The sequence below is a fragment of the Pan paniscus genome, chromosome 6 (assembly GCF_029289425.2).
Source record: "Pan paniscus chromosome 6, NHGRI_mPanPan1-v2.0_pri, whole genome shotgun sequence".
In the NCBI taxonomy this organism is placed as follows: Eukaryota; Metazoa; Chordata; class Mammalia; order Primates; family Hominidae; genus Pan; species Pan paniscus.
Genome location: NC_073255.2, coordinates 123,213,607 through 123,236,932, shown reverse-complemented (window position 1 = coordinate 123,236,932; position 23,326 = coordinate 123,213,607).

The following is a 23,326-nucleotide window of genomic DNA, read 5'->3' as shown; positions in this document are numbered from 1 at the left end:
GTGTTGTAGATATTTCCATATTTATGCAGATAGAGGTGTAGATATTTCCACGTTTATACAGATAGCGGTGTAGATATTTCCACGTTTATACAGGTAGCGGTGTAGATATTTCCACGTTTTACAGATAGTTTTGTAGATATTTCCATGCTTATACAGATGGCGGTGTAGATATTTCCATGTTTATGCAGACAGCGGTGCAGATATTTCTATGTTTATGCAGATGGTGGTGTAGATATTTCCAAGTTTATAGAATGGTGGCATAGATATTTCCGCGTTTATAGAGATAGCGGTGTAGATATTTCCATGTTTATAGAGATAGCGGTATAGGTATTTCCATGTGTGTAGTGATAGCGGTGCAGATATTTATATGTTTATTCAGATAGCGGTGTAGATGTTTCCAAGTTTATACAGATGGCAGTGTAGATATTTCCATGTTAATAGAGATACTGGTGTAGATATTTCCATGTTTACGCATATGACTGTGTATTTATTTCCATGTTTATTCAGATGTCGGTGTAGATATTTTCAGGTTTGTAGAGATAGCGATGTAGATATTTCCATGTATATACAGACAGCGGGGTAGACATTTCCATGTTTACAGAGAGAGCGGTGTAGATATTTCCATATTTACACAGATAGTGGTGTAGATATTTCCATGTTTATACAGATGGCGGTGTAGATAGTTCCATGTTTATGAAGATGGCGGTGTAGATATTTTCATGTTTATAGAGATTGCGGTGTAGATATGTTCATGTTCATAGTAATAACAGTGTAAATATTTCCATGTTTATACAGATGGCTGTGTAGATATTTCCAAGTGTATAAAGAGGCAGTGTAGTTATTTCCATGTTTATAGAGATGGTGAAGTAGATATTTCCATGTTTATACAGATGACTGTGTAGATATTTCCATGTTTATACAGATGGCGGTGTAGATATTTCCATGTTTATACAGATAGCGGTGTAGATATTTCCATGTTTACAGAGATAGCATTGTAGATATATCCATCTTTGCAGAGATTACGGTACAGATATTTCCATCTTTACACAGATAGCAGTGTAGATATTTCCAAGTTTACACAGATAGCTGTGTAGATATTTCCATGTATCCACATATAGCGTTGTAAGTATTTCCATGTTTACACAGATAGCGGAGTAGATATTTCCAAGTTTATACACTTAGCGGTGTAGACATTTCTATGTTTATAGAGATAACAGTGTAGATATTTCCATGTTTATACAGATGGCTGTGTAGATATTTCCATGTGTATACAGATGGCAGTGTAGATATTTCCATGTTTATACAGATGGTGGTGTAGATATTTCCATGTTTATACAGATGAATGTGTAGATATTTGCATGTTTATACAGATGGCGGTGTAGATATTTCCATGTTTATTAAGATAGCGGTGTAGATATTTCCATGTTTATACTGATAGCGGCGTAGCTATCTCCTTGTTTATAGAGATGGCTTTGTAGATATTTCCATGTTTATACAGATGGCAGTGTAGATATTTCTATGTTTATAGAGATAGTGGTGTAGTTATTTCCATGTTTATACAGATGACTGTGTAGGTATTTCCATGTTTATATAGATGTATGTGTAGATATTTTCAGGTTTATAGAGATAGCGATGTAGATATTTCCAGGTTTATACAGATAGCGGTGTAGACATTTCCATGTTTACAGAGATAGCGGTGTAGATATTTCCATATTTATACAGATAGCGGTGTAGACATTTCCATGCTTATACAGATAGCGGTGTAGATTTTTCCATGTTTATAGAGATGGTGGTGAAGTTATTTCCATGTTTATAGAGATAGTGATGTAGATATTTCCATGACTATACCGATAGCGGTGCGGTTATTTCCAAGTTTATACAGATAGCGGTGTAGGTATTTCCATGTTTATACAGATAGCTGTGTAGATATTTCCATGTTTATAGAGATAGCGGTGTACATGATTCTATGTTTATACAGATATAGGTGGAGATATTTCCATGTTTATACAGATTTCGGTGTAGATATTTCCATATTTATAGAGATAGTGGTGTAGTTATTTCCATATTTATACAGATGGACGTGTAGATATTTCCATGTTTATTCATATGTCGGTGTAGATATTTCCATGTTTGTTCAGATGGCGGTGTAGATAGTTCCATGTTTATACAGATAGAGGTGTATATATTTCCATGTTTACAGAGATATCGGTGTAGATATTTCCATCTTTGCGGGGATTGCGGTGTAGTTATTTCCATGTATATACTGATAGTGGTTTAGATATTTCCATGTTTACAGAGATAGCTCTGTAGGTTTTTACATGTTTACACAGATAGTGTTGTAGATGTTTCCATGTTTATAGAGATAGCGGTTTAGATATTTCCATGTATCTACAGATAGCGGTGTAGATATTTCCATGTATACAGGGATAGTGGTTTACATATTTCCTTGTTTATACAGATAGCGGTGTAGATATTTCCATGTTTATACAGATAGCGGTGCAGATATTTCCCTGTTTATACAGATAGTGGTGTAGATATTTCCATGTTTATACAGATCGTGGTGTAGATATTTCCATGTTTATACAGATAGCGGAGTAGATATTTGCATCTTTGCACAGATTTCGGTGTAGATATTTCCATCTTTACACAGATAGCGGTATAAATATTTCCATCGTTGCACAGACTGTGCTGTAGATATTTCCATCTTAACAGAGATAGTGGTGTAGATACTTCCATGTTTACAGAGACAGCGGTGTAGACATTTCCATGTTTACACAGATAGTGGTGTAGGTATTTCCAAGTTTATACAGATAGCGCTGTAGATATTTAAATGTTTTTACAGATAGCACTGTAGATATTTCCATATTTATACAGATAGCGGTGTAGGTATTTCCATGTTATACAGATAGCGGTGTAGAGATTTCCATGTTTATAGAGATAGCGGTGTAGATATTTCCTTGTTTGTACAGATGGCTGTGTAGATATTTCCATGTGAATATAGATGGCTATGTTGCTATTTCCATGTGAATACAGATGGCAGTGTAGATATTTCCATGTTTATAGAGATGTTGGTGTAGGTATTTAAATCTTTATACAGATGACTGTATATATTTCCATGTTTATACAGATGGCGGTGTAGATATTTTAATGTTTATATAGATAGCGGTGTAGATATTTCCATGTTTACAGAGATAGCGGTGCAGATATTTCCATCTTTGCACAGATTGCGGTGCAGATATTTCCATCATTATACAGAAAGCGGTGAAGATATTTCCAAGTTTCCACAGATAGCTGTGTAGATATTTCCATTTTTCCTCAGATAGCGTTGAAGATATGTCCATGTTTACAAAGATAGCGTTGTAGATATTTCCACCTTGGCACAGATTGCGGTGTAGATATTTCCATCTTTACACAGATTGCGGTGTAGATATTTCCATGTTTACACAGATACCGGTGTTGATATTTCCACGTTTATACAGATGGTGGTGTAGATATTTCCACGTTTACACAGATGACTGTGTAGTTATTTCCATATTTATACAGATGGAGGTTTAGATATTTCCATGTTTATAGAGATAGCCATGTAGATATTTCCATGTTTATACAGATCGCAGTGTAGTTATTTCCATGTTTATACAGATAGCGGTTTAGATATTTCCATGTTTATACATATAGTGGTGTAGATATTTCCATGATTATAGAGATCTTGGTGTAAATATTTCCATGTTTATTCAGATGTCGGTGTAGATATTTTCAGGTTCGTAGAGATAGCGATGTAGATATTTCCATGTATATACATACAGCGGGGTAGACATTTCCATGTTTACAGAGAGAGCGGTGTAGATATTTCCATATTTACACAGATAGTGGTGTAGATATTTCCATGTTTATACAGATGGCGGTGTAGATAGTTCCATGTTTATGAAGATGGCGGTGTAGATATTTTCATGTTTATAGAGATTGCGGTGTAGATATGTTCATGTTCATAGAGATAACAGTGTAGATATTTCCATGTTTATACAGATGGCTGTGTAGATATTTCCAAGTGTATACAGGGGCAGTGTAGTTATTTCCATGTTTATAGAGATGGTGAAGTAGATATTTCCATGTTTATACAGATGACTGTGTAGATATTTCCATGTTTATACAGATGGCGGTGTAGATATTTCCATGTTTATACAGATAGCGGTTTAGATATTTCCATGTTTACAGAGATAGCGTTGTAGATATATCCATCTTTGCAGAGATTATGGTACAGATATTTCCATCTTTACACAGATAGCAGTGTAGATATTTCCAAGTTTACACAGATAGCTGTGTAGATATTTCCATGAATCCACATATAGCGTTGTAAGTATTTCCATGTTTACACAGATACCGGAGTAGATATTTCCAAGTTTATACACTTAGCGGTGTAGATATTTCTATATTTATAGAGATAACAGTGTAGATATTTCCATGTTTATACAGATGGCTGTGTAGATATTTCCATGTGTATACAGATGGCAGTGTAGGTATTTCCATGTTTATACAGATGGTGGTGTAGATATTTCCATGTTTATACAGATGAATGTGTAGATATTTGCATGTTTATACAGATGGCGGTGTAGATATTTCCATGTTTATTAAGACAGCAGTGTAGATATTTCCATGTTTATACTGATAGCGGTGTAGGTATCTCCTTGTTTATAGAGATGGCTTTGTAGATATTTCCATCTTTATACAGATGGCAGTGTAGATATTTCCATGTTTATAGAGATAGTGGTGTAGTTATTTCCATGTTTATACACATGACTGTGTAGGTATTTCCATGTTTATGTAGATGTAGGTGTAGATATTTTCAGGTTTATAGAGATAGCGATGTAGATAATTCCAGGTTTATACAGATAGCGGTGTAGACATTTCCATGTTTACAGAGATAGTGGTGTAGATATTTCCATATTTATACAGATAGCAGTGTAGACATTTCTATGCTTATACAGATAGCGGTGTAGATTTTTCCATGTTTATAGAGATGGCGGTGAAGTTATTTCCATGTTTATAGAGATAGTGATGTAGATATTTCCATGATTATACAGATAGCGGTGCGGTTATTTCCAAGTTTATACAGATAGTGGTGTAGGTATTTCCATGTTTATACAGATAGCCGTGTAGATATTTCCATGTTTATAGAGATAGCGGTGTACATGATTCTATGTTTATACAGATATAGGTGGAGATATTTCCATGTTTATACAGATTTTTGTGTAGATATTTCCATATTTATAGAGATAGTGGTGTAGTTATTTCCATATTTAAACAGATGGCGGTGTAGATATTTCCATGTTTATTCATATGTCGGTGTAGATATTTCCATGTTTACTCAGATGGCGGTGTAGATATTTCCATGTTTATACAGATAGAGGTGTATATATTTCCATGTTTACAGAGATATCGGTGTAGATATTTCCATCTTTGCAGAGATTGCGGTGTAGTTATTTCCATGTATATACTGATAGTGGTGTAGATATTTCCATGTTTACACAGATAGCTCTGTAGGTATTTACATGTTTACACAGATAGTGTTGTAGATGTTTCCATGTTTATTGAGATAGCTGTTTAGATATTTCCATGTATCTACAGATAGCGGTGTAGATATTTCCATGTTTACAGGGATAGTGGTTTACATATTTCCATGTTTATACAGATAGCGGTGTAGATATTTCCATGTTTATACAGATAGTGGTTCAGATATTTCCCTGTTTATACAGATAGTGGTGTAGATATTTCCATGTTTATACAGATCGTGGTGTAGATATTTCCACGTTTATACAGATAGCGGAGTAGATATTTGCATCTTTGCACAGATTTCGGTGTAGATATTTCCATCGTTGCGCAGACTGTGCTGTAGATATTTCCATCTTAACAGAGATAGTGGTGTAGATACTTCCATGTTTACAGAGACAGCGGTGTAGATATTTCCATGTTTACACAGATAGTGGTGTAGGTATTTCCAAGTTTATACAGATAGCGGTGTAGATATTTAAATGTTTTTACAGATAGCACTGTAGATATTTCCATATTTATACAGATAGCGGTGTAGGTATTTCCATGTTATACAGATAGCGGTGTAGAGATTTCCATGTTTATAGAGATAGCGATGTAGATATTTCCTTGTTTGTATAGATGGCTGTGTAGATATTTCCATGTGAATATAGATGGCTGTGTTGCTATTTCCATGTGAATACAGATGGCAGTGTAGATATTACCATGTTTATAGAGATGTTGGTGTAGATATTTAAATGTTTATACAGATGACTGTATATATTTCCATGTTTATACAGATGGCGGTGTAGATATTTTCATGTTTATATAGATAGCGGTGTAGATATTTCCATGTTTACAGAGATAGCGGTGCAGATATGTCCATCTTTGCAAAGATTGCGGTGCAGATATTTCCATCATTATACAGAAAGCGGTGAAGATATTTCCAAGTTTACACAGATAGCTGTGTAGATATTTCCATTTTTACTCAGATAGCATTGAAGATATGTCCATGTTTACAAAGGTAGCGTTGTAGATATTTCCACCTTGGCACAGATTGCGGTGTAGATATTTCCATCTTTACACAGATTGCGGTGTAGATATTTCCATGTTTACACAGACACCGGTGTTGATATTTCCACGTTTATACAGATGGTGGTGTAGATATTTCCACGTTTACACTGATGACTGTGTAGTTATTTCCATATTTATACAGATGGTGGTTTAGATATTTCCATGTTTATAGAGATAGCCATGTATATATTTCCATGTTTATACAGATCGCAGTGTAGTTATTTCCATGTATATACAGATAGCGGTTTAGATATTTCCATGTTTATACATATAGTGGTGTAGATATTTCCATGATTATAGAATTCTTGGTGTAAATATTTCCATGTTTATACAGATAACGGTGTAGATATTTCCCAATTAATACACGTAGCACTGTAGATATTTCCAAGTTTATACAGATCGCGGTGTAGACATTTCCATCTTTCTAGAGAGGGCAGTGTAGATATTTCAATGTTTATACAGATGGCGGTGTAGATATTTCCCTGTTTATAGAGATGGCGGTGTAGATATTTCTATGATTATAGAGATAGCGTTGTAGATATTTCCATGTTAATACAGATGGCGGTGTAGATCTTTCCATGTTTATGCAGATGGTGGAGTAGATATTTCCATGTTTATAGAGATGGCCGTGTATATATTTCTATGTTTATAGAGATAGCGGTGTAGATATTTCCATGTTCATACAGATAGCGGTGAAGATATTTCCATGTTTATACAGATGACTGTGTAGATATTTCCATGTTTATACAGATAGCGGTGTAGATATTTCCATGTTTATACAGTTCGCGGTGTAGATATTTCCACCTTTATACAGATGACAGTGTAGATATTTCCATGTTTATACAGATAGCGGTGTAGATATTTCCATGTTTTCAGAGCTGGTGGTGTAGATAGTTCCAAATTAATGGAGATGGTGGTGTAGATATTTTCATGTTTATAGAGATTGCGGTGTAGATATTTCCATGTTTATACAGATGACTGTGAAGATATTTCCATACTTATAGAGATGGCGGTGTATATATTTCCATGTTTATAGAGATATTGGTGTAGATATTTCCATGCTTATACAGATAGCGGTGCAGATATTTCCATTTTTATAGAGACAGCATTGTATATATTTCCATATTTATACAGATAGCGGTGTAAATATTTCCATGTTTATTCAGATCACTGTGTAGATATTTCCATGTTTATAGAGATGGCGGTGTAGATATTTCCCTGTTTATTCAGATAGAGGTGTGGTTATTTCCGTGTTTATACAGGTAGCGGTGTTGATATTTCCATGTTTACACAGATAGCGGTGTAGATATTTCCATCTTTGCACAGATTGTGGTGTTGATGTTTCCATTTTTACACAGAGAGCGGTGTAGATATTTCCAGGTTTACACAGAGAGCTGTGTAGATATTTCCATGTTTACACAGATAGCGTTGTAGATTTTCCATATTTATACAAATAGCGGTGTAGATATTTCCATATTTATACAGATAGCGGTGTAGATATTTGCATATTTATACAGAGAGCAGTGTATGTATTTCCATGTTTAAACAGATAGCGGTGGAGGTATATCCATGTTTATACAGATAGCTGTGGAGATATTTCCATTTTTATACAGATCGGGGTGTAGATATTTTCATGTTTGTACAGATAGCGTTGTCCATATTTCCAAGTTTCTACAGATAGCCGTGTAGGTATTTCCATGTTTATGCAGATACCGGTGTAGATATTTGCATGTTTATACCCATAGCGGTGGATATATTTCCACGTTTACAGAGATTGCGGTGTAGGTATTTCCATGTTTATACTGATGGCTGTGTAGATATATCCATGTGTATACAGATGGCAGTGTAGATTTCCCATGTTTATACTGATGGAGGTGTAGATATTTCCTTGTTAATAGAGATAGCGGTGGAGATATTTCCATGTTCATACAGATAGCGATGTAGATATTTCCATGTTTATACAGACAGCAGTGTAGGTATTTCCATGATTATACAGATAGCGGTGAAGATATTTCCATGTTTATAGAGACAGCGGTGTAGATATTTCCATGTTTATACAGATAGCGGTGTAGATATTTCCATGTTTATACAGATAGCGGTGGAGATATTGCCTTATTTATACAGATGGTGGTGTAGATATTTCCGAGTTTCTACAGATAGCCTTGTAGATATTTCCATGTTTATACAGATAGCAGTGGAGTTATTTCCATGTTTATATATATTGCAGTGTACGTATTTCCAGGTTTATAGAGATAGCGGTGTAGATATTTCCATGTTTATACAGATGGCTGTGTAGATATTTCCATGTGTATACAGATGGCAGTGTAGATATTTCCATGTTTATACAGATGGAGGTGTAGATATTTCCATGTTTATACAGATGACTGTGAACATATTTTCACATTATTACACATGGCGGTGTAGATATTTCATTGTTTATACAGATAGCTGTGTGGCTATTTCCAAGTTTATACAGATAGCAGTGGAGCTATTTCCATGTTTATAGAGATGGCTGTGTAGATATTTCCATGTTTATACAGATGGCAGAGTAGATATTTCCATGTTTATACAGATAGTGGTGTAGATATTTCCATGTTTATAGAGATAGCGGTGGAGATTTTTCCATGTTGATACAGATAGCGATGTAGATATTTCCATGTTTATAGAGATAGCAGTGTAGGTATTTCCATGTTTATACAGAAAGTGAAGATATTTCCATGTTTATAGAGATAGCGTTGTAGATATTTCCATGTTTATACAGATAGCGGTGGAGATATTTACATGTTTATACAGACAGCGGTGGAGATATTTCCATGTTTATACAGATAGCGGTGGAGATATTGCCTTGTTTATTCAGATGGCAGTGTAGATATTTCCAAGTTTATACAGATAGCGGTTTAGATATTTTCAATTTTATACAGATAGCAATGCAGTTATTTCCATGTTTATACAGATTGCAGTGAAGGTATTTCCAGATTTATAGAGATATCAGTGTAGATATTTCCATGTTTATACAGATGGTTGTGTAGATATTTCCAGGTGTATACAGATGGCAGAGTAAATATTTCCATGTTTATGCAGATGGATGTGTAGATATTTCCATGTTTATACAGATGACTGTGTAGGTATTTCCATGTTTATACACATGGCCGTGTATATATTTCCATGTTTACAGAGAGAGCCATGTAGATGTTTCCATGTTTATACAGATTGCGTTGTAGATATTTCCATGTTTATACAGAAAGCGGTGTAGATATTTCCATGTATTTACAGATAGCAGTGTAGATATTTCCATGTTTATATAGATAGCGGTGTAGACAATTCCATGTATATAAAGATAGCGGTGTAGATATTTCCATATTTATACAGATATCGGTGTAGATATTTCTATGTTTATATATATAGTGGCATAGGTATTTCCATGTTCATAAAGATTGCAGTGTAGGTATTTCCATGTTTATATAGGTAGTGGTGTGAATATTTCCATGTTTATACAGATCGCAGTGTAGATATTTCCATGTTTATACAGATGGAGGTGTAGATATTTCCAAGTTTATACAGATTACTTTGTAGATATTTCCATGTTTTTACAGATGGCGATGTTGATATTTCCATGTTTATACAGATAGCGTTGTAGACATTTCGATGTTTATAGAGATAGCGGTGTAGATATTTCCATATTTATACAGATAGCAGCGTATATATTTCCATGTTTATACAGATGGCGGTGTAGATATTTCCATGTTTATACAGATTGCTGTGTAGCTATTTCTGTGTTTATAGAAATAGCCGTGTAGATATGTCCATGTTTTTACTGATAATATTGTAGATATTTCCCTGTTTATACAGATAGCGGTGGGGGTATTTCCGTGTTTATATAGATAGCGGTGGATATACATCCATGTTTATACAGATGGCGGTGTAGGTATTTCAAAGTTTATGAAGAAAGAGGTGTAGATATTTCCATGTTTATACAGATAGCGGTGTAGATATTTCCATGTTTATAAACATTGCGGTGTAGGTATTTCCATGTTTATAGAGGTAGCGGTGTAGATATTTCCATGTTTATACAGATGGCTGTGTAGATATTTCCATATGTATAGAGATTGCAGTGTAGATATTTCCATGTTTATACAGATGGAGGTGTAGATATTTCCATGTTTATACAGATGACTGTGTAGATATTTTCATATTTTTACACATTGCAGTGTAGATATTTCATTGTTTATACAGATCGCGGTGTGGCTACTTCCCTGTTTATACAGATAGCAGTGGAGGTATTTCCATGCTGATAGAGATAGCCGTGTAGGTATTTACATGTTTATATAGATGGCTGTGTAGATTGCAGTGTAGATATTTCCATGTTTACACAGATACCTGTGTAGACATTTCCATGTTTTCACAGATAGCGCTGTAGATATTTCCATGTTTATACTGATAGTGGTGTAGATATTTCCATGACTATACAGATAGCAGTGTAGATGTTACCATGTTTATACAGATGACTGTGTAGGTATTTCCATGTTTATACAGACTGCTGTGTAGATATTTCCATGTTTATAGAGATAGCGGTGTAAATATTTCCATGTTTGCACAGATTGTGGTGCAGATATTTCCATATTTACAAAAATAGCGGTGGAGATATTTCCATGTTTTCACAGATAGCTGTGTAGACATTTCCATATTTACACAGATAGCGTTGTAGTTATTTCCATGTTTATACAGATACCGGTGAAGATATTATGATGTTTACAAAGATAGCGGTTTAGATATTTCCATCTTTGCACAGATTGCAGTGTAGATATTTCCATCTTTACAAAGATAGCGGTGTAGATATTTCCATGTTTACACAGATTACGGTGTAGATATTTCCATGTTTACACAGATAGTGGTGTAGATGTTTCCATGTTTATTCAGATAACTGTGTAGGTATTTCCATGTTAATACAGATGGCAGTGTTGATATTTCTATGTTTATACAGAGGGCTGTGCAGATATTTTCATGTTTATACAGATGGCGGTGTAGATATTTCCTTTTTATACAGATCGTGGTGTATATGTTTCCATGTTTATACAGATAGCTTTGTAGATATTTCCATGTTTACACAGATAGCTGTGTTGATATTTCCATGTTTACACAGATAGTGTTGTAGATTTTTCCATGTTTATACAGACAGCGGTGTAGATATTTCCATGTTTATATAGATAGCGGTGTAGATGTTTCCATGTTTATACAGATAGCGGTGGAGATATTTCCATGTTTATACAGATCGTGGTGTAGATATTTCCATGTTTATGGAGATAGCGGTGTAGATATTTCCACATTTATACAGATAGCGGTGTAGATATTTCCATGTTTATTCAGAAGGCGGTGTGGTTATTTCCATGTTTATACAGATGGTGGTGTAGATATTTCCATGTTTATACTGACAGTGGTGTAGATATTTCAATGTTTATACAGTTAGTGGAGTAGATATTTCCATGTTTATACAGATAGCACTGTAGATATCTCAATGTTTACAAAGATGGTGGTGTAGGTAATTCCATATTTGCACAGATTGCGGTGCAGATATTTCCATCTTTACACAGATAGCGGTGTACATATTTCCATGTTTACACGGATAATGTTGTAGACATTTCCATGTTTATACAGATAGCATTGTAGATATTTCCATGTTTATACAGATAGCGGTGGAGATCTTTCCATGTTTATACAGATGGCCATGGAGATATTTCCCTCTTTATACAGATGGCGGTGTACATATTTCCAAGTTTATACAGATAGCGGTGTAGATATTTCCATGTTTATACAGATAGTGGTGTAGATATTTGCATGTTTATACCGATAGAGGTGTAGATATTTCCATGTTAATACAGATCGCGTTGTAGATATTTCCATGTTTATGCAGACGGCGGTGTAGATATTTCCATGTTTATAGAGATGGCGGTGTAGATATTTCTATGTATATAGAGATAGCGGTGAAGATAATTCCATGTTTATAGAGATGGTGGTCTAGGTATTTCCATGTTTATAAAGATAGTGGTGTAGTTATTTCCAAGTTTATTCAGATAGCGGTGTAGATATTTCCATGCTTATACAGATAGTGGTGTTGATATTTCCATGTTTATACACATAGCGGTGTAGACATTTCCATGTTTATTCTGATCCCGGTGCAGGTATTTCCATGTTTATACAGATGGCAGTGTAGGTATTTCCATGTTTATGCAGATAGCGGTGTAGATACTTCCATGTTAATACATGTAGAGGTGTAGATATTTCCATGTTTATGCAGATCTCGGTGAAGTTATTTCCATCTTTCTACAGATGGCAGTGTAGATATTTCTATGTTTATAGGGATGGCTGTTTAGATAATTCCATATTTATACAGACAGCGGTGTAGTTATTTCCATGTTTATGCTTATGGCGGTGTTGATATTTTCATGTTTATAGAGATGGCAGTGTACATATTTCTAAGTTTATAGAGATGGCGGTGTAGATAATTCCATGTTTATAGAGATGGCGGTGTAGGTATTTCCATGTTTATAGAGATAGTGGTGTAGATATTTCCATGTTTATACAGATAGCGGTGTAGATATTCCCATTTTTATACAGATAGTGGTGTTGCTATTTCCATGTTTATACAGATAGCGATGTAGATATTTGCATGTTTATACAGCTCGCGGTGTAGATATTTCCATATTTATACAGATGGCGGTGGAGATATTTCCATATTTTTAGAAATAGCCTTGTAGATATTTCCATGATAAAACAGATAGCGGTGTAGATATATCCATGTTTATACAGAGAGCGGTGCATATAATTCCATGTTTATAGAGATAGCATAGATATTTCCATCTTTGCACAGATTGTGGTGTAGATATTTCCATCTTTACAGAGATAGCGGTGTAGATATTCCCATGTTTACACAGATAGCTGTTTAGATATTTCCATGATTACACAGATAGCGGTGTAGATATTTCAATGTTTATGCTGATAGCGGTGTAGATGTTTCCATGTCTATACAGATAGCAGTGAAGGTATTTCCATGTTTATACAGATCGAGGTGTAGATATTTCCATGTTTATACAGATAGCGGTGTAGATATTTCCATGTTTATACAGATAGTGTTGCAGATATTTCCATGTTTATACCGATAGTGTTGTAGATATTTCCATGTTTATAAAGATAGCCATGTAGATATTTCCATGTTTATACAGATAGCGGTGGAGATATTTCCGTGTTTATACAGATAGTGTTGCAGATATTTCCATGTTTATACAGATAGCTGTGTACATATTTCCATGTTTACACAGATAGAGGTGTATTTATTTCCGTGTTAACACAGATAGTGTTGTAGGTATTTCCACGTTTATACAGATTGCGGTGTAAATATTTCCATCTTTATACAGATCGTGGTGTAGATATTTCCATGTTTATACAGATCGTGGTGTTTATATTTCCATGTTTATACAGACAGCAGTGTAGATATTTTCATGTTTATTGAGACAGCAGTGTAGATATTTCCATGTTTACAGAGATAGCGGTGTAGATATTTACATCTATGCACAGATTGCGGTGTAGATATTTCCATCTTTACTCAGATAGCGGTGTACATATTTCCATGTTTACACAGATAGCGGTGTAGATATTTCCATGTTTACACAGATAATGTTGTAGATATTTCCATGTTTATAGAGATAATAGTGCAGATATTTCTATGTTTATAAAGATAGCGGTGTAGATGTTTCCATCTTTATACAGATAGCGGTGTAGATATTTACATGTTTATACAGATGGCGGTGTAGGTATTTCCATATTTATAGAGATAGCGGTGAAGATATTTCCGTGTTCATACAGACGGCAGTGTACATATTTCCTTGTGTATATAGATGGCAGAGTAGATATTTCCATGTTTATACAGATGGCTGTGTAGGTTTTTCCATGTTTATACAGATGACATTGTAGACACTTCCATGTTTTACAGATGGCGGTTTAGATATTTCCATGTTTATACAGATGGCAGGGTTAGTATTTCCATGTATGTGCAGATAATGGTGTAGATATTTCCACGTTTATACAAATAGCGGTGTAAAATATTTCCATGTTTATTCAGATGGCGGAGTAGATACTACCATTTTTATACTGGTAGCGGTGTAATTTCCATGTTTTTACAGATAGTGGTGTAGATATTACCATGTTTTTACAGATGGCTGTGTAGATATTTCCATGTTTATGCAGATAGCGGTGTGACTATTTCCATGTTTATAGAGATCGTGGTGTAGATATTTCCATATTTATACAGATAACGGTGTACATATTTCCATGTTTCCACAGATAGCGGTGTACATATTTCCATGTTAACACAGATAGTTTTGTAGATATTTCCATGTTTATACAGATTGCGGTATAGATATTTCCATGTTTATAAAGATTGCGGTGCAGATATATCCATGTTTATACAGATTGCGGTGTAGATATTTCCATGTTTATAAAAATAGCGGTGTAGATATTTCCATGTTTACACAGATAGTGTTGTAGATATTTCCATTTTTATAGAGATAGCGCTGTAGATATTTCCATATTTATTCAGATAGCGGTGTAGACATTTCCATGTTTATACAGATAGCTGTGTAGATATTTCCATGTTTACAGAGTTAGCGGTGTAGATATTTCCATCTTTGAACTCATTGCGGTGTATATCTTTCCATCTTTACACATATTGCGGTGTAGATATTCCCAAGGTTACACAGATAGCTGTGTAGATATTTCCATGTTTACACAGATAGCGTTGTAGATATTTCCACGTTTATACACATAACAGTGTAGATATTTCCAGGTTTATAGAGATAGCGGTGTAGATATTTCCATATTTATGGAGATGGCGGTGTAGATATTTCCATGTTTATATAGATAGCAGTGTAGATATTTCCGTGTTTATAGAGATAGCGATGTTGACATTTCCATGTTTATACAGATAGCGGTGTAGATATTTCCATCTTTATACAGATAGCGGAGTAGATATTTCCATGTTTACACAGATAGCGATGTAGATATTGCCATGTTTACACAGATAGTGTTGCAGATATTTCCATGTTGATACAGATAGCCGTGTGGATATTTCCATGTTTATACAGGTGGCGGTGTAGATATTTCCATGTTCATGCAGATGGCGGTGTAGATATTTCCTAGTTCATAGAGATGGCGGTGTAGATATTTCCATGTTTATAGAGATAGCGGTGTAGGTATTTCCATGTTTATAGTGATAGCGGTGTAGTTATTTCCAGGTTTATACAGATAGCGGTGTAGATATTTCCATGTTTATATGGACAGCGTTGTTGATATTTCATGTTTATTGGGATAGCGGTGTATATAATTCCATGTTTATACAGATAACGGTGTAAGTATTTCCATGTTTATACAGATAGCGACGGAGATATTTAAATGTTTATACACATGTCTGTGTAAATATTTCCATGTTTATAGAGTTAGCTGTGTAGATATTTCCATGTCTATACAGATCGCGGTGTAGATATTTCCATGTTTATACAGATAGCGGTGTAGATATTTCCATGTTTATACAGATCGCTGTGTAGATATTTCCATGTTTATACAGATCGCGGTGTTGATATTTCCATGTTTATACAGATAGCGGTGTAGATATTTCCATGTTTATAGAGATAGCGGTGTAGATATTTCCATGTTTATATAGATGGCGTTGTAGATATTTCCATGTTTATACCGATAGATGTGTTGGTATTTCCACGTTTATACAGTTAGCGATGTAGATATTTCCATGTTTATACAGCTCGCGGTGCAGAAATTTATATCTTTATACAGATGGCATTGTAGATATTTCCTTATTCACACTGATGGCGGTGTAGATGTTTCCATGTTTATACAGCTGGCGGAGTAGTTAGTTCCATGTTTATGGAGATGGCAGTGTAGATATTTTCATGTTTATATAGATGACGGTGTAGATATTTCAGTGTTTATAGAGATAGCAGTGTAGATATTTACATGTAAATACAGATGGCTGTGTAGATATTTCCATGTGTATACAGATGGCATTGTAGATATTTCCATGTTTATACAGATGACTGTATAGGTATTTCCACGTTTTTACTGATGGCAGTGCAGATATTTCCATGTTTATAGAGATAGCGGTGTAGATATTTCCATGTTTGTACAGATGGCGGTGTTGGTATATCCATCTATACACAGATGGCCGTGTAGATATTTCCATGTTTATACAGATGGCGGCATAGATATTTTCATGGACATGAAGATGGTGGTGTAGATATTTCCATGTTTATACAGATAGCGGTGTAGAGATTTCCATGTTTACACAGATGGTGGTGTAGATATTTCCGTGTTTATACACATGGCGGAGTGGATACTTCCATCTTTATGGAGATGGCAGTGTAGATATTTTCATGTTTATAGAGATGGCGGTGTAGATATTTCCGTATTTATAGAGATAGCGGTGTAGATATTTCCATCTTTCTACAGATGCCACTGTAGATATTTCCATGTTTATACAGATGGCAGTCTAGATATTTCCATATTTAAACAGATGCCTGTGTAGATATTTCCATGTGTATACAGATGGTATTGTAGGTATTTCCATGTTTATACAGATGGTGGTGTAGATATTTCCATGTTTATTCAGATGACTGTGTAGATATTTCCATGTTTTTACAGATGGCAGTGTAGATATTTCAATGATTATAGAGATGGAGCAATAGATATTTCCATGTTTACACAGATCGCGGTGTAGATATTTCCATGTATATACAGATAGCGGTGTAGATATTTCCATGTTTTTACAGATATCGGTGAAGATATTTCCATCTTTACACAGATTGCGGTGTGGATAGATCCATCTTTCAACAGATGGCATTGTAGATATTTCCATGTTTATACAGATGGCGGTGTAGATATTTACATGTTTATATAGATGGTGGTGTAGATATTACCATGTTTATACAGATAGCGGTGTAGATATTTCCATGTTTATACAGATGTTGGTGTAGATATTTCCAGGTATATATAGATGCCTATGAAGATATCTCCATATTTATACAGAGGGCTATGTAGATATTTCTATGTTTATACAGATGGCAGTGTAGATATTTCCATGTTCCTACACATGACTGTGTAGGTATTTTCATGTTTATACAGATGGCTTTTTAGATATTTCCATGTCTATAGAGATAGCGGTGCAGATATTTCCATGTTTATACAGATAGCGGTGTATATATTTCCTTGTTTATACAGATCGTGGTGTAGATATTTCCATGTTTATTCAGATACCGGTGTAGATATTTCCATGTTTATACAGATGGTGGTGTAGATATTTCCATGTTTACACGGATGACTGTATAGGTTTTTCCATGTTTATACAGATGGCGGTGTAGATATTTCCATGTTTATAGAGATAGCGGTGTATATATTTCCATATTTATACAGATACCGGTGTGGAAATTTCCATGTTTATACAGATAGCGGTGTAAATATTTCCATGTTTATACAGATCACGGTGTAGATATTTCCATGTTTATAGAGTTAGCGGTGTAGATATTTCCATGTTTATACAGATAGCGGTTTAGATATTTCCATGTTTATACAGACCACGGTGTAGATATTTCCATGTTTATAGAGATGGCGGTGTAAATATTTCCATCTATACACAGATGACCGTGTAGATATTTCCGTGTTTATACAGATGGCGGCACAGATATTTCCATGGATACGTAGATGGCGGTGTAGATATTTCCAAGTTTATACAGATGGCGGTGTAGATATTTCCTTGTTTATACAGATAACTTCGTAAGTATTTCCATGTTTATACAGATGGCGGTGTAGATATTTCCACGTTTATACTGATCGCGGTGTAGATATTTCCATGTTTATAGAGATGGCGGTGTAGATATTTCCATGTTCATAGAGATAGCGGTGTAGATATTTCCATGTTCATAGAGATAGCGGTGTTGATTTTTCCATGTTTATAGAGATAGCGGTGTGGATATTTCCATGTTTATACAGATAGGGGTGTAGATATATCCATGTTTATAGAGATGGCGGTGTAGTTATTTCCATGTTTATACAGATCACGGTGTAGATATTTCCATGTTTATACAGATCGCGGTGTAGATATTTCCATGTTTATACAGATCATGGTGTAGATATTTCCATGTTTATGCAGATCGCGGTGTTGATATTACCATGTTTATAGGGATAGCGGTGTAAATATTTCCACATTTATACAGATAGCGGTGTAGTTATTAGCATGTTTATACAGATAACGGTGTAGATATTTCCATGTAAAAACAGATGTCTGTGAATATATTTCCATGTTTAAACCGATGGCTGTGTAGATATTTCCTTGTTTTTACAAATAGCGGTGTGGTTATTTCCATGTTTATACAGATCACGGTGTATATATTTCCTTGTTTATACAAATAGAGGTGTAGTTTTTTCCATGCTTATACAGATACCTGTGTAGATATTTCCTTATTTATACAAATAGCGGTGTAGATATTTCCATGTTTATACAGATCACGGTGTAGATATTTCCTTGTATATACAGATAACGGTGTAGTTATTTCCATGTTTATACAGATAGCGATGTAGATATTTCCATGTATATACAGATGGCTGTGTAGATATTTCCATGTTTATACAGATGGCTGTGTAGATGTTTCCACGTTTATACACGTGACTTTGTAGGTATTTCCATGTTTATACAGATGGCGGTGTAGATATTTCCATGTTTATAGAGATATCTGTGTAGATATTTCCATCTTTATACAGATCACTGTGTAGATATTTCCATGTTTATACACAACGCGGTGTAGATGTTTACATGTTTATACAGATAGCGGTGTAGATATTTCCATGCTTTTACAGATATCGGTGTAGATATTTCCATGTTTACACAGATTGCGGTGTAGATATTTCCATCTTTCTACAGATGGCATTGTAGATATTTCCATGTTTATGCAGATGGCGGTGTAGATATTTCCATGTTTATATAGATGGTGGTGTAGATATTACCATGTTTAGACAGATAGCGGTGTAGATAATTCCATGTTTATACAGATCGTGGTGAAGATATTTCCATGTTTATACAGATCACGGGGTAGATATTTCCATGTTTATACAGATCGCGGTGTAGTTATTTCCATGTTTATAGAGATAGCGGTGTAGATATTTCCATGTTTACACAGATCGCGGTGTAGGTATTTCCATGTTTATACAGATAGCCGTGTAGCTATTTCCATGTTTGTAGAAATAGCGGTGTAGGTATTTCCATGTTTACAGACATAGCGGTGTAGATATTTCCATGTTTCTAGAGATGGCGTTGTAGATATTTCCATGTTTATACCCATAGCGGTGTTGGTATTTCAACGTTTATACAGATAGCGACGTAGGTATATCCATGTTTTTACTGCTCGCGGTGCAGATATTTATTTCTTTATACAGATGGCATTGTAGATATTTCCTTATACACACAGATGGCGGTGTAGATGTTTCCATGTTTATACAGATGGCGGTGTAGATATTTCCATGTTTATAGAGATTGCTGTGTAGATATTTCCATATTTATAGAGATAGCGGTGTACATATTTCCATCTTTCTGCAGATGGCAGTGTGGATATTTCCATGTTTATACAGATGGCCGTGTAGATATTTCCATATTTACACAGATGTCTGTGTAGATATTTCCACGTGTATAAAGATGGTATTGTAGGTATTTCCATGTTTATACAGATGGTGGTGTAGATATTTCCATGTTTATTCAGATGACTGTGTAGATATTTCCATGTTTTTACAAATGGCAGTGTAGATATTTCAATGTTTATAGAGATGGCGCTGTAGATATTTCCATGTTTAAACAGATATCGGTGGAGGTATTTCCATGTTTATACAGACAGCAGTGGAGATATTTCCATGTTTATACACATAGCGATGTACATAATTCCATGTCTATAGAGACAGCTGTGTAGGTATTTCCATGTTTATACAGATAGCGGTACAGATATTTCCATGTTTACACGATGCCTATGCCGATATTTCCATATTTATACAGAGGGCTGTGTAGATATTTCTAGGTTTATACAGATGGCAGTGTAGATATTTCCATGTTCCTACACATGGCTGTGTAGGTATTTCCATGTATATACAGATGGCTTTGAAGATATTACCATGTTTATAGAGATAGCGGTGCAGATATTTCCATGTTTATACAGATAGCGCTGTATACATTTCCATGTTTATACAGACTGTGGTGTAGGTATTTAAATGTTTATACAGATACCCGTGTAGATACTTCCATGTTTATGCGGAATGCAGTGTAGATAATTCCATGTTTATAGAGATACCAGTGTAGATATTTTCATGTTTGCACAGATGGCGGTGTTGTTGTTTCCATCTATACACAGATTGCCGTGTAGATATTTCCATGTGTATACAGATGGCATTGTAGATATTTCCATGTTTATACAGATGGTTGTGTAGATATTTCCATGTTTACACAGATGACTGTATAGGTATTTCCATGTTTCTACAGATGGCGGTGTAGATATTTCCAAGTTTATAGAGATAGCTGTGTAGATATTATTTCCATGTTTATACAGATAACGGTGTAGAAATTTCCATGTTTATACAGATAGCGGTGTAAATAGTTCCAAGTTTATACAGATCACGGTGTAGATATTTCCATGTTTATAGAGATAGCCGTGTAGATATTTCCATGTTTATTCAGATAGCGGTGTAGATATTTCCATGTTTACACAGACCGCGGTGTAGATATTTCCATGTTTATACAGATAGCGGTGCACATATTTCCATGTTTGTACAGATGGCGGTGTTGATATTTCCACCTATACACAGATGACCGTGTAGATATTTCCATGCTTATATAGATGGCGGGGCAGATATTTCCATGGATATATAGATGGCGGTGTAGATATTTCCATGTTTATACAGATAGCGTTGTAGTTATTTCCATGTTTATATAGATAGCGGTGTAGATATTTTCATGTATATACACATGGCTGTGTAGATATTTCCATGTTTATACAGATGGTGGTGTAGAAATTTCCATGGTTATGCAGATAATTTTGTAAGGATTTCCATGTTTATACAGATGGCTTTGTAGATATTTCGATGTTTATAGAGATAGCAGTGGAGATATTTCCATCTTTAAACAGATAGCGTTGTAGATATTTCCATGTTTATACTGATCGTGGTGTAGATATTTGCATGTTTATAGAGATGGCGGTGTAGATATTTCCATGTTTATACAGATCGCGGTGCAGATATTTCCATGTTTATACAGATAGCGGTGTAGATATTTCCATGTTTTTACAGATATCGGTGTAGATATTTCCATGTTTACAAAGATTGTGGTGTAGATATTTCCATCTTTCTACAGATGGCATTGTAGATATTTCCATGTTTATGCAGATGGCGGTATAGATATTTCCATGTTTATATAGATGGTGGTGTAGATATTACTATGTTTATACAGATAGCGGTGTAGTTATTTCCATGTTTATGCAGATCGTGGTGAAGATATTACCATGTTTATACAGATCGCGTTATAGATATTTCCATGTTCATACAGATCGCGGTGAAGATATTTCCATGTTTATACAGATAGCAGTGTAGATATTTCCATGTTTATACAGATAGCGGTTTAGATATTTCCATGTTTATAGAGATAGCGGTGTAGGTATTTCCATGTTTATAGACATAGCGGTGTAGATATTTCCATGTTTACATAGATGGCGTTGTAGATATTTCCATGTTTATACCGATAGATGTGTTGGTATTTCCACGTTTATACAGATAGCGATGTAGATATTTCCATGTTTATACAGCTTGCGGTGCAGATATTTATATCTTTATACAGATGGCATTGTAGATATTTCCTTATTCACACAGATGGCGGTGTAGATGTTTCCATGTTTATACAGATGGCGGAGTAGTTAGTTCCATGTTTATGGAGATGGCAGTGTAGATATTTTCATGTTTATAGAGATGGCGGTGTAGATATTTCCATGTTTATAGGGATAGCAGTGTAGATATTTACTTGTTTATACAGATGGCTGTGTAGATATTTCCATGTGTATACAGATGGCATTGTAGATATTTCCATGTTTATACAGATGACTGTAGAGGTATTTCCATGTTTTACAGATGGCTGTGCAGATATTTCCATGTTTATAGAGATAGCGGTGTAGATATTTCCATGTTTGTACAGATGGCGTTGTTGATATTTCCATCTATACACAGATGGCCGTGTAGATATTTCCATGTTTATACAGATGGCAGCGTAGATATTTCCATGGACATGCAGATGGCGGTGTAGATATTTCCATGTTTATACAGATAGCGGTGTAGATATTTCCATGTTTTCACAGATGGTGGTGTAGATAATTCCGTGTTTATACACATGGCCGAGTAGATACTTCCATCTTTATGGAGATGCCAGTGTTGATATTTTCATGTTTATAGAGATGGCGGTGTAGTTATTACCATATTTATAGAGATAGCGGTGTAGATATTTCCATCTTTCTACAGATGGCAGTGTAGATATTTCCATGTTTCTACAGATGGCGAAGTAGATATTTCCATACTTATACAGATGTCTGTGTAGATATTTCCATGTGTATACAGATGGTATTGTAGGTATTTCCATGTTTATACAGATGGTGGTGTA